The sequence below is a fragment of the Bos javanicus genome, chromosome 2, assembly GCF_032452875.1.
Source record: "Bos javanicus breed banteng chromosome 2, ARS-OSU_banteng_1.0, whole genome shotgun sequence".
Taxonomy (NCBI): Eukaryota; Metazoa; Chordata; class Mammalia; order Artiodactyla; family Bovidae; genus Bos; species Bos javanicus.
In genome coordinates, this window is record NC_083869.1 from 51909735 (window position 1) to 51924936 (window position 15202).

Sequence of the window (15202 nt, forward strand, 5' to 3'; positions counted from 1 at the left end):
TATGAAGATTAGTTTGGGGAATTCATTTTTGTTTAATCATTCATGCTTCCATTCATTCAACAAATACTGATTCTAGCTCTAAAATATTCAGGTATTGTACTGTAATTAGAAGCAAGGACAAGTAAGATACATTTCTCACCCTCAAGATGCTTCTATCCTAGAGACAGAAGTGCCATTGATTGTGACGTGTGGCATGGTACAGCACCACTCTGAATACTACGGATGCTGAGAAGAAAGATTTCCAGATAATTCTTGTGATCCGAGAGAGAGAGATAATACTTGGGATCCTGGCAGAGCCAATTCTGGAACTACAACTTCGGATCTCAGTATGTGTTAATTATATGATGTGGAGAAGAGGAGGGAATGAAGACATTTAAGCACATGGACACACTTCTGTGAAGGTGGAAAACCGTAGCATGATGGAGCCATCTCTTTGTTGCTCAATGGCCTTTCTGTGATGTCAGCTACAGCTGTAATACGCAGTTCTGTGCAAACTCAGAGGTGACATCCCACTCCAACACTTTACACTTAAGGGTCTTTTCTCAAGTTCTCAAAGTCATTTAGCTTCTGAACAAATGCAGCCTGAAAGGGTTGGGGTGTTATACCCAAAGATATCCTTCAACCAGGGGAGGGGGAAGCAAGACATGGTAGAAGAATGACTCAGCTGCCTGCTCTTCTGACAATTCAGATAGTATGACAGGCTTCTCAGAGGTTTCCAGGAATGAATCTCTATGGCTCAGTATAGGACTTCACTGACATACCCTGAAAAAACACCCCATCACTCTATTCCTCCTCCCTCATTTCTGCTTCCTTATATAGCCACCAAATAAACTCCCTGCTACCAAGTCCTTGCCTGAGGAGAATTAAAAAGAGACAAAAATTTCCTATTTGAGGTGACTGTAGAGACATGGGTAGCAATAATGAGAGGGGTCTCAGTGGATGGAGGATACTTGCTTTTCAAACTAGAGGGAGCTTTGTGTGTCATGCTCAACTTTGAATTTTATCCAAAAAGTTATAGAGAATACTGAATGATGTTAAACAAGAGAATAACATGTTTAAAATCTTTGTTTTAAAAGATCTCCCTGGCAGCAGTGTAAAGAGTATGAATTGCAACACCATAGATGGAGAGTTGAGGTCTGATTTAGAGACAGTACTGTTATCCAGGGAGAAGGCAATGGCACCCCACTCCAGTACTGTTGCCTGGAAAATCCCATGGATGGAGGAGCCTGGTAGGCTGCAGTCCATGGGGTCGATAAGAGTCGGGCACGACTGAGCGACTTCACTTTCACTTTCCACTTTCATGCATTGGAGAAGGAAATGGCAACCCACTCCAGTGTTCTTGCCTGGAGAATCCCAGGGAAGGAGAAGCCTGGTAGGCTGCAGTCCATGGGGTCACACAGAGTTGGACACGACTGAAGCGACTGTTATCCAAGGAAGGTATTTTGAGTCTTAATTAAGGAATTAATGTTAAGGGATGGTAGGGATGAAAGTGAGAGTTGAAAACCATTTGCTTTTAGCACTTGGTTGGATGTGCGGAGTGAAAGAGAAGGGAGTCTGCTTTGGGACAATGTCTGAGTAGCAACACAATTTGTTCAGGGTCAGAATACAGTAGTAGTAGGTTGTGGGAGGCGGGTGGAATAAGTCCATTTTTCAGCATGTTAATACAAGGGCTTGAGGTAAAATTCACATGGAGAGATAAGTAGAGAGTTTTTTATTGGTGCACAGACATATGCATATGTTGAACAGGCTTGTGTTAGGCCCTGTGATAGGTTCTTTTACATATGACTTCACTTAACCCTCATGGTAAACCTAAAATGTGGATTATTTTCATAACTTTGCATTTGAGAAAATAGATTCAGAAAGGTCTTTTAATTTGTTTAGGATCACACAGCAAATGAGTACTGGTGATAGTATTTGAACCCAGGTCTGAAAGTTTGAATAATGCTTTTACACTATGTCACTCTGGCTCCACAATACTGATTATAACACCATCATCATCTTGAAATAGCTGATGATTGTAGAGCTACAGTTTTCAACTACAGCAGAAAAAAAAGGTAACAGGACCCACAGGACCCACACTTGTACCACAAATAGCTTGACAGTATGCAAAACCATGGAGCTAATCTATTACCCTACCTGCAATGAAACCCACTTTATACAGCTGTCACATTGTTATAAATGGTTCTACCCAATACATGGGATGAAAGTAATATTATCTTTGTGAGTTTATAAAGCATGTCACCAGTTATAATTAAAAGCAAAGAAGGAAGAAAAGTGCTCATCTTAAGTAATATACTCAAGATCTACAGGATGAAGGGTGGTAAAAGATGTGTTTAACAGCACAAAGTGGTAGGTGTTATTTTCACTGGAGTGCTTCACAGAACAGATGGACTCCTAAGAGTGAAAGGGTGAGGTATCTTGTGTGTGTTCAAGAAAAAGCAGTTCTGGGTGTAGAGTGAAGGCTTGGGAGAACACACATACAGCTCTGAGTGGGCAAAGATTCAAGACCACGGTTATACAGAAATTTAAGTTACAATTGTAGTGAGGATCAAGACTTAATAAGGAATAGAGAGAATATATAGAGAAAAATTGGCTAGTGCATATGTGTACATGGGACACATATTAACAGAGACTTCTAAAGATAGAATCATAAAATATTCAAATTGGAGAAGATCTGGCAGAGTATTGTAATTCACAAGTTCTACTTCCACCCTCATTCTGCACAAGAAGAAATAAATGGAAAGGTTAAGTGATTTTTTCCAAGATTTAAATCCACAAATGGGCTGGGCATTTATTTGTCTCACTTTATGGTAAATTGAAGATTTTATTATAAATGATAGTGACCCTTCCTATGCATCTTCCTATGTACCTTCCAATGCATGAATCTTATAATGCATGATTCTATCTTAAAATGTAGTCTTTTAATATTCTTGAAACAATAGGATCACCAAAGAGATGTAGCAAAATCCATGGGATTTGTGAGATACTTATTGGGTTTTGTTGTTGTTGTTAGTATTTTTAATCAATCATGTGAAGTTAGTTTATGGTCAACACTTCTTGGCCATAAACCTAAAGGATAAATATTTATAGAATCTCTGAAGTTCTATGGAATTATAGCTCTCTGAAATGGAAGTATCCTATAATTTTATAATCATTTTGAATATAAAAAAGATAATATTAATTTAAAGGTTTTTAATTTCTTCATGCAACTTGTGGTTCTCAAGCTTTAGGGAGAAGCACCTGGAGGGCTTGTTAACACACAGATCACTGGGTCTCACCCCACTGTGCATGATTCAGTAGATCTAGGAAAGGCCTAGAAAATCTGCATTCCTCACAAGTTCCCAGTGGTGTCAATGTTGCTTGTCCAGAGACCTTCATCTGAGAACCACTGCCCTAATTAGATCATAAACAACCTGTGGATAGAAACTGTGTCTCACTCATTTCTGTATGCTTAGTGTCTACCATAATAGAAACTCAACAAATGTTTATTGGAATGAATCAATGACTAAGTGATTATATAAATGATGTCACTAAAAATGTTAGCTAATTTGGACTATTAACTGCCCAGTTTAAGAGTCTTCTTGTTACTCCCACTTATAAAGAAATTAATAAATCAAGAAAATATTAAGTAATTGCTGTCCCATTTGCTGAAAATGGAAAAGCTGAACTCTGTGTTGTCATGGATACAGTATTCTATTTTCAGTACTAGTCGTGTCCTACTTGTTAATGACTGTTACAGTAACCAATAGGAAAATAACACTTCACTCACCACATTTCATTAAATTTAACACCTCATATTAAGCTTAATGGGACAATAAGAACAAAGTTCTGTTTGCCAATTGTTTACAGAATTCCACCATTTCCCTGTAGTTAGTGACTTAGCATCAATCTTTATGAAAATCTCCCCAAATAAAAAGAAGATAGGAAAATAAAAGCTTTCTATTTGACTTAATAATGACCTCTGGGCCGGACATTTCCTGACATTTAACCAATAGTCAAATTAAAAGACTCTACTGTCTTTGATTCAGGGTCTCTGCTTCTACCACAGATTATTACCTTGCAGGAAATGCCCTTACTTTAGAACATTATAAATTTAATAGAAGAGAGAGCAAAATAATATGAATTCTGAGCACCAGGACCTTAAATACTTGCATTGTAAAAGGATAAATGCAAAATATGGTGGAGAAAAGACAAACTCATTTAACTTGAATAAAATCCTTCACAGTTTGATCTTGATGCCAATCACAATGAAATAATAACCTTAATCATTGCAACCTGGAATCATGTTACTTTATTTCCAAGGAAAATCGCACTGTGAGGGTAAAGAGCTTCCTAATGCATCAGGAGAGGACTGATTATAAACAAACAGTTCAGGCTCCAGAAGAAAAAAAGAGATAATTAAATATATTTAACGATGCATACATCTGAGCAAAAGATCAAGGAAATATTGGAAAATACAATCATTTAGAAGTCAAGGGGAATAAATAGGGTAGCAGAAAAGGACAGATAACTCAGAGGAACTGAATAAATCTCAGATAGGATATAAAAGACTGGAAACAGATGTTTATATTAAACTGCCAATGGAGTGATGAAACCATACAGATTGCGGTACCAATTTAACTGGAAAAACCTATGGCGAGCAGACAGAGATTTGAGTTGGAGCTCTATTTTCCACCAGTCAACTAAAGGAGGTGACTGCTGCCGCTACTGCTAATGATGAATACCATATGCTAGCAAGAGACACAGCCAGTGTGCTGTGCTGTGTGTGTTGGTTTGGGAAGATATGTGTAATTTTCTTTATCTGATACAAAATTAGTGCAACTTCAAATAGCTGCATGCAAAATGCCTGAAGAAGAGCTCATATCACTTCTCATTGAAAAAGTTAAGTGAATCATTTAAAATTTTTTTCATCTCAACACAGTAATTCAGCTAAAATAGTTTTACCTGATTTAGCCATGATATTGCCCTATTTTTTATTTTTTTTTAAATAGAGAGGAAGGCCTACCACAGAATAACCATATAGTCAAATAGTCAAATATGATATTAAAAAACAAGAAATTTGCTGCTGATAGACTTCTTTGAGTATGTGTATATATACATATATAATATATATATATAATATATATATAAACATATAAGGTTTACTTCTTGTATCAGCTAAGAAAGGGTCTAAAACATGTACTTTCATCATAAATTTCATTTCATATTGAAAAATGTCAATTTCCCAGTTTATAAAAAGCAATCTTCAAAAAAAGAAAATACTGGAGTTGGCAATTTGGAGTTGGCTGTTTTCTTTAAGGAAAAACTGTGGTCCGTATGCAAGGCTAAAATAAGCAAATGGGCAAGGTTGGAGAAAAAAGGAGATGGAAATTGGTGTATAAGTGATATTATTTTCTTTAATGAAAGCAGCTGTAATCTCCTTAATTCTGAGGCAAACACCTGGTTAACCTGATCAATTCAGCAGGAGAGAGAAGAAAAAAAAAGAAAAGAAAGCCTTGGTTATCTCCTTTCATATCTGACATGACTGTTGATCTGAATTTTTTATGTCCCCATCATTATCTTAATGCCATATAGACATGGTCTCAATGTTTGTTGTTGTTGTTGTTTGTCCTCCAAAACTCATTAAAATACGGAGAGGAGAAAGGGAGAGCCACAGAATAACTTAAAAATATTTTGGTAGTCCTCATTAGAAAGAGTTTTAAGTACACTGGATTTTATTTTATCACATGGTAGTGAAATTTGGCCAGAGGAGAGATGTCCAACCTGGAACTCCAAGGCCAAATATAAGTGCTGCAAAGTCATAACCACTGAGGCTTTGACCGAGCAGACTTGGAGCTGAGGAAAGCAGTTGCACCAGAAAAACCCTCTGCGCTATTAAAGCTACTACTTTTTAAAATGCCCTTCGCCTTACCAGCTGAGGTTCCTTTTACACTTATTATTATGGAAAGAAAAAAAGCTCTGACTGAATGTGAACCTCCTAACAAATACTATAAGATCAACAAATAATAAAATATGCCTACTAATCTAGTTCTGTTCTGAAAAATGAAAGAAAATTTTTTTAAAAAGTCAGTGTATGCTAGAAAACTGATAGAAAGAAGAAAATTAACTGTTTGTAGAGACATCACGCTACTGTCATTCCATTCCTTTCTATAGGCCTGGGACTTATTTTCCCTGCTGAAGTAGTCTTTTGGATCTCTAATATCAAGGGCAAACGTGTTACTTGACAGCATTCCACACTTGTCTGTTGGGAAGACTTACACCACCTGATTCTCTCTCCTGCTCCTGGTCCAATGTTGACCTCCACCACAGGCCTAACTGTGCAGCTTCTCCAAGACTGCGTGTGATCAATCACAGTGCCTAGTGAGCTAGCCTGAGTTCACCTTCAGATCCTTCAGAGTCATGAATCCTGTTGAAATTCTTCGCAAAGCTTTGCATTCCTTGCTAGGAAGAGCAATTACTCTCTCTGGAAAATTTGCAAATACTCCCTAACCTAACAAGGGAACTGGGGCATGCTTGAGGAAGCCAGACAGACACCAGACTCTGCTCCATCCCCCACTATCCTGCTTGGGTTCCAAGAATCAACAATGAACTAGCAAGCATGGAAAGAAATTAGAATTGTAGAAGTGCCAAAGGTATTCCTTGGAGCGGTGAGAATATTGTGTTGTCATGTAAAAAAGCCCTTGAACGATAAAGGAACAAAGTCCAATTATTTTACTGGTTCCATGTTCATGTGAATTGCTGTCTAACTTCAGACTTCCAGTGATATCATAGTGCCTGAAATAATTAATTCACCTCTTACTTCTAAAACATGTTGGAAAATTAATTCCCAGTGCTAAGACAAATTTGGCAGCAGAACACATTACAATTTTGCAGGTTACCTGGCAGTCATTTTAAAATGTCATCTTGGGTAAAATGTAGTCTTCTATCTTCCCTACAGATGCAGTCTGTCTGATTCGTGGGCTTCATTTCTCATTATATTAAAGAAAACATATGCTTTTTTGATGTTTTTATAAAGGAATACAAGTTACCTTTCATAAACATTTATATAGATGCAAAAATATATAACTGTAAAAAGTATTAATTTATATCTACAAGTAAGCAAGAATAAATATTATATGAAAACCAATTAAATTAAACCTCATAAATAAAAGTTGGAGGTAAACTTTGATGTTATTGCATGGTTGTTTTTGAGGTTCATCATGGAAGGTACCTACATAATAATTTAATCTCAGCATTAGGGCAGCCTAGACTGCATTGAATTGCTCTAACTGGTGATAAACCCCTGGATTTGTATATAAAAACCTAAGAATGAACATTGAGACACCACTACCATCTAAGTTCTATAATTAGCACCCTGTCAGACAACTAAGGAAACAAACTGAGACATAAAAACAATTACAATGGTTGAAATTCTAGGTGTACTCAAATGAAAATATTTCTTCCATCACTTTAAGATTTCTTTTTCAAAACTAATGAGCAAGGCTTTAGAATGCACAAACTCTGAAGGAACCCAAATTCCTTTTGATGGGATCTCATTTGGGGTACTTCAGTCCCAAGAAGAGGCTATTTATGTGAATACTGCAGTAAAGAAAAAAAAAAAAAAACCCAGACACAGCTGGTTACCCTTTCCTTTGGCAAAGAACAGCAATGGCCTTACCATCCTTACGTTTATGGCAACACAAACTACTTTATTTGAAAAGTCACTCATTTCTATGATTGCAGTGGACATGTTTTCATCAACAGAGCAGTTCAGGAGGAAAAAATTATTTTATTAGCTAATTTTCCTTTCATGAATTAGGGATTTTTCTGTGCACAGAGAGAAACTTCAAACCCCTCTAGAAATGGAAGCATGCCCATGGATTGACTACTACAGATCAAGTTTCCAGTGGGCTAATAACGTGCTCCAGTGAAAACATATTTTTAATTTGCTTTTAGGGTTATTTATTTTTTTATTATTACACTAAGGGTTTATAATTTAATGTCAAACATAATTTTGCACGAATTATGTGACTGTTCTATGATGCAGTAGATAAGCTCAGTGTGCCTGGTTGGCATGGTCTCAAACGATGTTTTTGAGAAAATGGATCACCATTTGGCAGGTTGCCAATTCCATAAACTGCTCGGTAGAACTTAAAAAGGAAAAAGTTGCAAAAAATTTTTGTGTTTGGCAAAAAATATTCCTAGTAATATTAGAAGCAGAAAAAAAATAATTACTCTCTATTGCCATCTACTAGATGTAACATAAATTGTATAAAGCTAATTAAGAAATTAAAAGGCTTCCAATTAAAAATTGCAAAGTCATAGTCATTGTAAATTGTCAACCAGCCAAGTGGAATCATATTTTTCAATGAGAATATTTGTTTAAAAATATAGTAGTCATCATAGTATCTCCAAGCTTTATGATCAGATTGCTAAACATTTAGGAGCCTCGACAAAGTGCCAAGCATTATGCTGGGAATGGGAGATACACAAATAACAGCTGTACTGCCACAGCTTTCAAGAAGTTCACTGTCTGGTGGAGGAGACAAACAGAGATGTCCTGCCAGAGTAATGCAGTAAATGTTGTAACGAAGTTATGCAGAGGGTCCTCTGGAGCACAGATAAGGGGCATCTGGTCAAGATTTGGGGGTGGGGTGAAAGGTCAGGAAATGGCCACATGACGAGACTGCAGAACAGATTTAGTGTTCTAAGTTGGAAGACAAAGACCCAAGAGAATCAACTTTTGAAATAAATATATATTTATATATCTACCCACAAGTTAAATGTAAATATAACATTTCTATGACGTTAAGCCATTTTCACATGTGTCAGCTAATCCAAACCTCACACTGACTCTGTAAAGTTAAGGATGGGGGAGAGATATATCTTCACTCTACAGGTAGGCAAAATAAATCCCAGAACAGTTAGTGACCAAGGTCACCAGGGTAACAAATGTGTTGTAAGAAAGCCAAGAGCAAACTCTGGGACTCCTGACTTCCAGACCAACTGTCATGCTGGTGCACACCACTCTGCCATTATCCTGCTCATTTATCATATCATCACTAACAAAACAGCAATAATTGAACCTTTAGGCATAGAATGTGTAATTAGAGAATAATGTGAAATGTCATTTTGGCTCTCCAATTAAAACAAAAAACTTCATCAAGGTAACAAAATCAGTAAGAATCCCATATATAAATACCATCCATTTATCAACCACAAATTCTAAATCAAATCATATAGAACATGAAATCAAAATTTTTATGTTTCCACACTATCAAATTCAAACAAATATTTTGGCGAATAAGTAAGTAAATCTGAAGGCTTAAAGCATTCCACTAGGCATCTGACCTACTGGACAGAGTAGTCACATAAGTTATCTAACCAATTTTAGGAAAATTGCTATGATGTTAATTGGGTTGCTGTGTCATTGATCTGATTTTGTCATAATGGTAAGTGAAATAACTGAATTGTGAAACTTTCAGGAATTTTTATTTTTTGGTAAATTCAATTGTCTTTGTAGACAATCTTTAGTAGCATACAGTTCTACTTTTGAGTTTCTACTCTTGCCTCAAAGTATTTATTTTTGACAATATAAGAGATGTGAACATACAAAGCAATGACCTGACTTGGAATAACACAAGTACTTGAGGTTCTTTTCTTTTATTATTGAAGAGTTTTTTTATCAAGCATAGGATGGTCTGAATCAATCTCTAATCCATATAGGAAAATACTCAGTGACAAAATACTTGCTTTTAAATGTTAGGGGGAAAATAGAATTTTCTGTCTACATAGAATCACAGAGTTGGTTACTAGCAATAATGACTTATCCTATTACTTGTCTACTTGGATTACTTAGGTAATCTATTGCAACTCCTCTTAATATTTTCTAGTTGCCTGTATCCTTACTACGTAAAAGAAACAGGCTCCTCCAAAGGCTGTATGTATGTCAGGTTAGCTTAGGCTATGCTGCAATAAGAAACATACCCCAGAATCTCAGCATAACTCATAAAGATTTAGTGACTGTTCATGCTAAGTCCTTTATGGGTCTAGTAGATTCTGAGCGATGTCACAGGGATTTAGAATATTTCTATCCTGTAATAATGTCAACAGGAACATTCCATAGCAGGTTATTGCATCAGAGAAAGAGAGAGCTGAAGAATCTACACATCAGTTCATAGATGCTTTTTTATCTTTTCACTTCCCCTCCCAGCTTTTTGGCCAGAAGGAATCAGATGGGACTGGCTGACTTATAAAAGGGAAGGGAATGTGGAATAACCCTTGTATATTCTGTGAACAGCAAAATTTTTTGTCATACTGGGCGTGGTTCTAGTGCAACTTACACTACTAACATCCTCAGAAACTCAAAGTCCCTAATTTAAACATATCACAATATAGATTATGCATCTAGAGTTAGAATGAGTATTAAATGTTAAATAATAAAGGAAATAATATTTTAAAATAATAAGAAAAAATTACACAATTTCTAAAAACCAACCAAGTAGAAATGAAACTAATCTTCCAGATCATTTATATTTTATATTTTTACTTATATATTCCTTCACTAAATCTATAGAAATCCTGTATTCTAGGAAAAGAAGACTCAGTCAGACTCTAAAATTCATCTGAAGTGATGATGCTATAAGCACCTGGATCTTGGACTGAATCTACTTTGATCTTAATCTAATATCTCTGTTCTTGCTACTTTATCATGCTGACTCCTCAAGCGTAAATTGATCAGGAAAATGATCAATATTTTCCTTCAATCCAACTAAAATTACAAACAAACAAAAAAGCACCACAAGTAAAGGTAACTCTAATCCAAGATTCTTGAGTGTCCTAAGAGCAATAACGTAAGAACTGAGTTCAAAAGTAATAAATTAGTCTGCTAATTCAAGAAAGCCAAATGAAGAATGAAAGAATAAAAGTAGCCTATGAAATATGAGGATTTTAAAATGCAGAAGTTAAGGCTTGACACCTGTAACACAAAGAATCTAGTGCCTTGATCAAGACCGGGCTCTGGCATCAGACTAGCCTGGGATGATTCCTGATTTGGTTAACCTTTCCATGCCTCAATTTCCTTTCTCTATAAGTTGAGCATAAGGTCTACCTTATTAAGTTATTATGAAGATTATTTTAAAGGAATTTATATTTGAAGTTTTGATCACAATTATTGCAATGCCTTTTCCTGAAAGTAGAAAGGTCTTAAAAGGCCTCAAGTCACAATACTTAGTATTGTGAATAATACCCTGGCTAGTGTGAGACTGCTCACGATAGTTTCTCATGTGACTTATAGGGCTTTTATGTGGATTTTTGGTCATGAAGTGGGATACATATTATTATAGGATGCAAAGTGCCATATGAAACCTACATGGCACTGAAAACTCATTCTAAATATCACAACTTATCTGAAATAATAGAAACCTTCCCTACAAAATACATAAGCACTCAAAAATTAACATAAATTCAATAAGACTAAAATAACTTGTCTCAACTTTTCTACAACCTTAAGAAAATTTCCCATTATATTTTCATAGTTCCTGATAACCTAGTAAGTTGTTAAGATGGGCAAAATAACTCATGCCCCCAGCAAGTGACTAAAAATATAGGTTAAGATGTTAATCCAACTTAAATCATCTGTGATTTCAGTAGCTTGGTTTTACACAATACTGTTCAGCACATTTTCTAGTAGTCATGTATGGATGTGAGAGTTGTATAAAGAAGGCTGAACACTGAAAAAGTGATGCTTTTGAACTGTGGTGTTGGAGAAGACACTTGAGAGTCCCTTGGACTGCAAGGAGATCCAACCAGTCCATCCTAAAGGAAATCAGTCCTGAATATTCATTGGAAGGACTGATGCTGAAGCTGAAGCTCCAGTACTGTGGCCACCTGATGCAAAGAAACAACTCATTGGAAAAGACCCAGAATGAGAAAAACAAATCAGGCATAACCCAGATAGCAGCATTACAGCCTTGAAAAAGATCCTTTCATTACTAAGCATTAAATCTTTTGATGAAAATTTATAAAATCAAACACTCCTTTCTATAACTGAATGTTATCTCAAGTGTCTCAAACAAGACTATACCATTTGTCTTTTGGAAAGAGTATTCAATATAATTCATTTTCAGTTTCAAGCAGTCCTCAAGTAAACAAGAATTGTAAACAGAAGTAGTTGTACTATAGGACCAAAAGTCAAGTGTCCTGGATTCCAGCTATCAGATCAGATCAGATCAGTCGCTCAGTCATGTCCGACTCTTTGTGACCCCATGAATTACAGCATGCCAGGCCTCCCTGTCCATCACCAACTCCCAGAGTTCACTGAGACTCACATCCATCGAGTCAGTGATGCCATCCAGCCATCTCATCCTCTGTCGTCCCCTTCTCCTCTTGCCCCCAATCCCTCCCAACATCAGAGTTTTTTCCAATGAGTCAACTCTTCGCATGAGGTGGCCAAAGTACTGGAGTTTCAGCTTTAGCATCATTCCTTCCAAAGAAATCCCAGGGCTGATCTCTTTCAGAGTGGACTGGTTGGATCTCCTTGCAGTCCAAAGGACTCTCAAGAGTCTTCTCCAACATCACAGTTCAAAAGCATCAATTCTTCGGCGCTCAGCCTTCTTCACAGTCCAACTCTCACATCCATACATGACCACAGGAAAAACCATAGCCTTGACTAGACGGACCTTTGTTGGCAAAGTAATGTCTCTGCTTTTCAATATGCTATCTAGGTTGGTCATAACTTTCCTTCCAAAGAGTAAGCGTCTTTTAATTTCATGGCTGCAGTCACCATCTGTAGTGATATTGGAGCCCAGAAAAATAAAGTCTGACACTGTTTCCACTGTTTCCCCATCTATTTCCCATGAAGTGATGGGACCGGATGCCATGATCTTCATTTTCTGAATGTTCAGCTTTAAGCCAACTTTTTCACTCTCCTCTTTCACTTTCATCAAGAGGCTTTTTAGTTCCTCTTCACTTTCTGCCACCCATTTTACTAAAGTATTTTATTCCTCTGTTCCTCAGCTATATCATCTATTAGATAAGGAGTCTGCAGATAAGATGATCCTGCGAGTCCCAAGTGAAAACATCTAACTCTCGTCTTTGTTCAATGCCATTCTTAGACCAGTATGTGTTTCCCTCAAGAACAAAATGCTTCCCCAAATACAGTAAACACTGACCACCAAAATATAGTAAACTCTGACCACACACAGACTATGTAACATTCTAAAAGAGGACCATATCTTAGGAAAACAGAATGACTCAGTATGAATGGATGGATAGTTGTCTAACATCACATAATAGCAGACAACTTGGGCCTGGTATGGCTAACCTCTCATGGTAAATTCAACCAACCACTTTAAATAGGGGTATTCCAGATTGTCTCAACCTCACTAAATGGTAATCTTTCTTTGAAACAAAAAAAAGAAACTTTGTGAGTCACAGGGAATCAGACTAACTTAAGACCTAACAACAATTCTATTAGTTATTATTTCTTATGAAAGTGTTAGTAGCTCAGTGGTGTGCAACCCCATGGACGGTAGCCTGCCAGGATACTCATTCCCCAGAATTCTTCTCAAATCCTTATTAAATGTCATCTTGTGTGTTAAGAAATTAGTAGGCATTATTTTATGGAATCCTCTCAACAATTGTAGGTATTAGATAATGTTATTCACATTTTATATGAAAAAGATGACTCGACTTTTTTTTTCTAAGGTTGCATTATTGATGTATGTAAGAGCTAGTATTTGAACACATTTCTGTCCAACTCCAAAGCCTATATTCCTAACTACTGCTTTATGTACAATATCTCTGTTGGAAGCATTCTCCAAATCTTCTAATAGAGTCTAGAAAGACTATTTTAGGAGCATATGGTGGGGAACAATATGTATAATTCTGCTGCTTAGGCAAGGGTTATTTTAATAGCCATCCACCTTAAACCAGGATTCTACTTGTCATTTCGAAAGTAAAAGCTTTGCAATTTAATAAAAAGAGACTAATTCATTGAAAGATACTAAAAGTAAGATGAATAAAAGTGATATATCTCTCTTCCAGAAATAACATATCTATTCTAGGGTCAGACAGATTTGCATATAGTTCAAGTATCAGATTACTGCCATAATCTTCAACTGCCTTAAATGGAGGTAGATTTAGAACAAGAATATTTTCTAAATTTTTTTTTCTAATTTTATTTTATTTTTAAACTTTACATAATTGTATTAGTTTTGCCAAATATCAAATTGAGGTATAGTTAATTTATAATATTGTGTTAGTTTCAAGTATACAGGAAAGGGATTCAAAGAATATATATAGTCTTTTTCAGATTCTTTTCCATTATAGACTAAGATACTGAGTATTGTTCCTTCTACAATACAGTAGGTCTTTGTTATTTACCTATTTTATATATATAGTAATGTATATATGTTAATCCTAAACTCATAATTTATCTTTCTTGCCTTCCCTTCTATCATCTTTGATAACCATAAATTTATATTCTATGTCTTTCTATGTTTTTTAAATAAGTTCATTTGTATCACTTTTCAGATTCCACAAAAAAGTAATGTAATGATATTTGTATTTCTCTGTCTGACTTCACTTAATATGATAATCTCTAGGTTCACCCATGTTGCTGCAAATAGCATTATTTCATTATTTTTATGTCTGAGTACTATTCCATTATATACCAAATCTTCATCCATTTATCTGTTGATGGACATTTATGTTGCTTTCATGTCTTGGCTATTACAAATAGTGCTGCTATGAAATTTGGGGTGCATGTATATTTTCAAATTACAGGAATGGGATTGTAGGACCATATGTTAATTCTAGTTTTAGTTTTTTAAGGAACCTCCATACTATTCTCTGGGTTCGATCCCTGGGTTAGGAAGATCCCCTCGAGAAGGAAATGGCAGCCCACTCCAGAATTCTTGCCTGGAAAATCCCATGGACGGCGGAGCCTGGTAAGCTACTGTCCATGGGGTCTCAAAGAGTTGGACACGACTGAGTGACTTCACTTCACTTCACTTATGCTCTATAGTGGCTGTACCAATTTGCATTTGCATCAACAGTGTAGGAGGTTTTCCTTTTCTCTACATGCACTCCTGCAATTATTATTTAGACTTTTTAGTGATAGCCGTCTTGACCAGTGAGTCAGTTCAGTTCAGTCGCTCAGTCGTCTCCGACTCTGTGACCCCATGGACTGCAGCACACCAGGCCTCCCTGTACATCACCA

At 36.2% G+C, this 15202-nt stretch overlaps 1 long non-coding RNA gene across 3 annotated transcripts in view; it reads right to left on the reverse strand.

Annotated features, from left to right (window-relative positions):
* The window catches only part of LOC133260318 (uncharacterized), a 367758-nt gene that overhangs the window by 171507 nt on the left and 181049 nt on the right, over window positions 1-15202 (reverse strand). The window contains exon 1 of one of the 3 annotated variants that reach the window (XR_009740749.1): window positions 140-3163. The exons of the other annotated variants lie outside the window; for them this stretch is intronic. This is a non-coding gene — a long non-coding RNA (uncharacterized LOC133260318). Of the gene's footprint in view, window positions 1-139; window positions 3164-15202 lie in introns of those variants that run through there. 3 annotated transcript variants of the gene reach the window in all.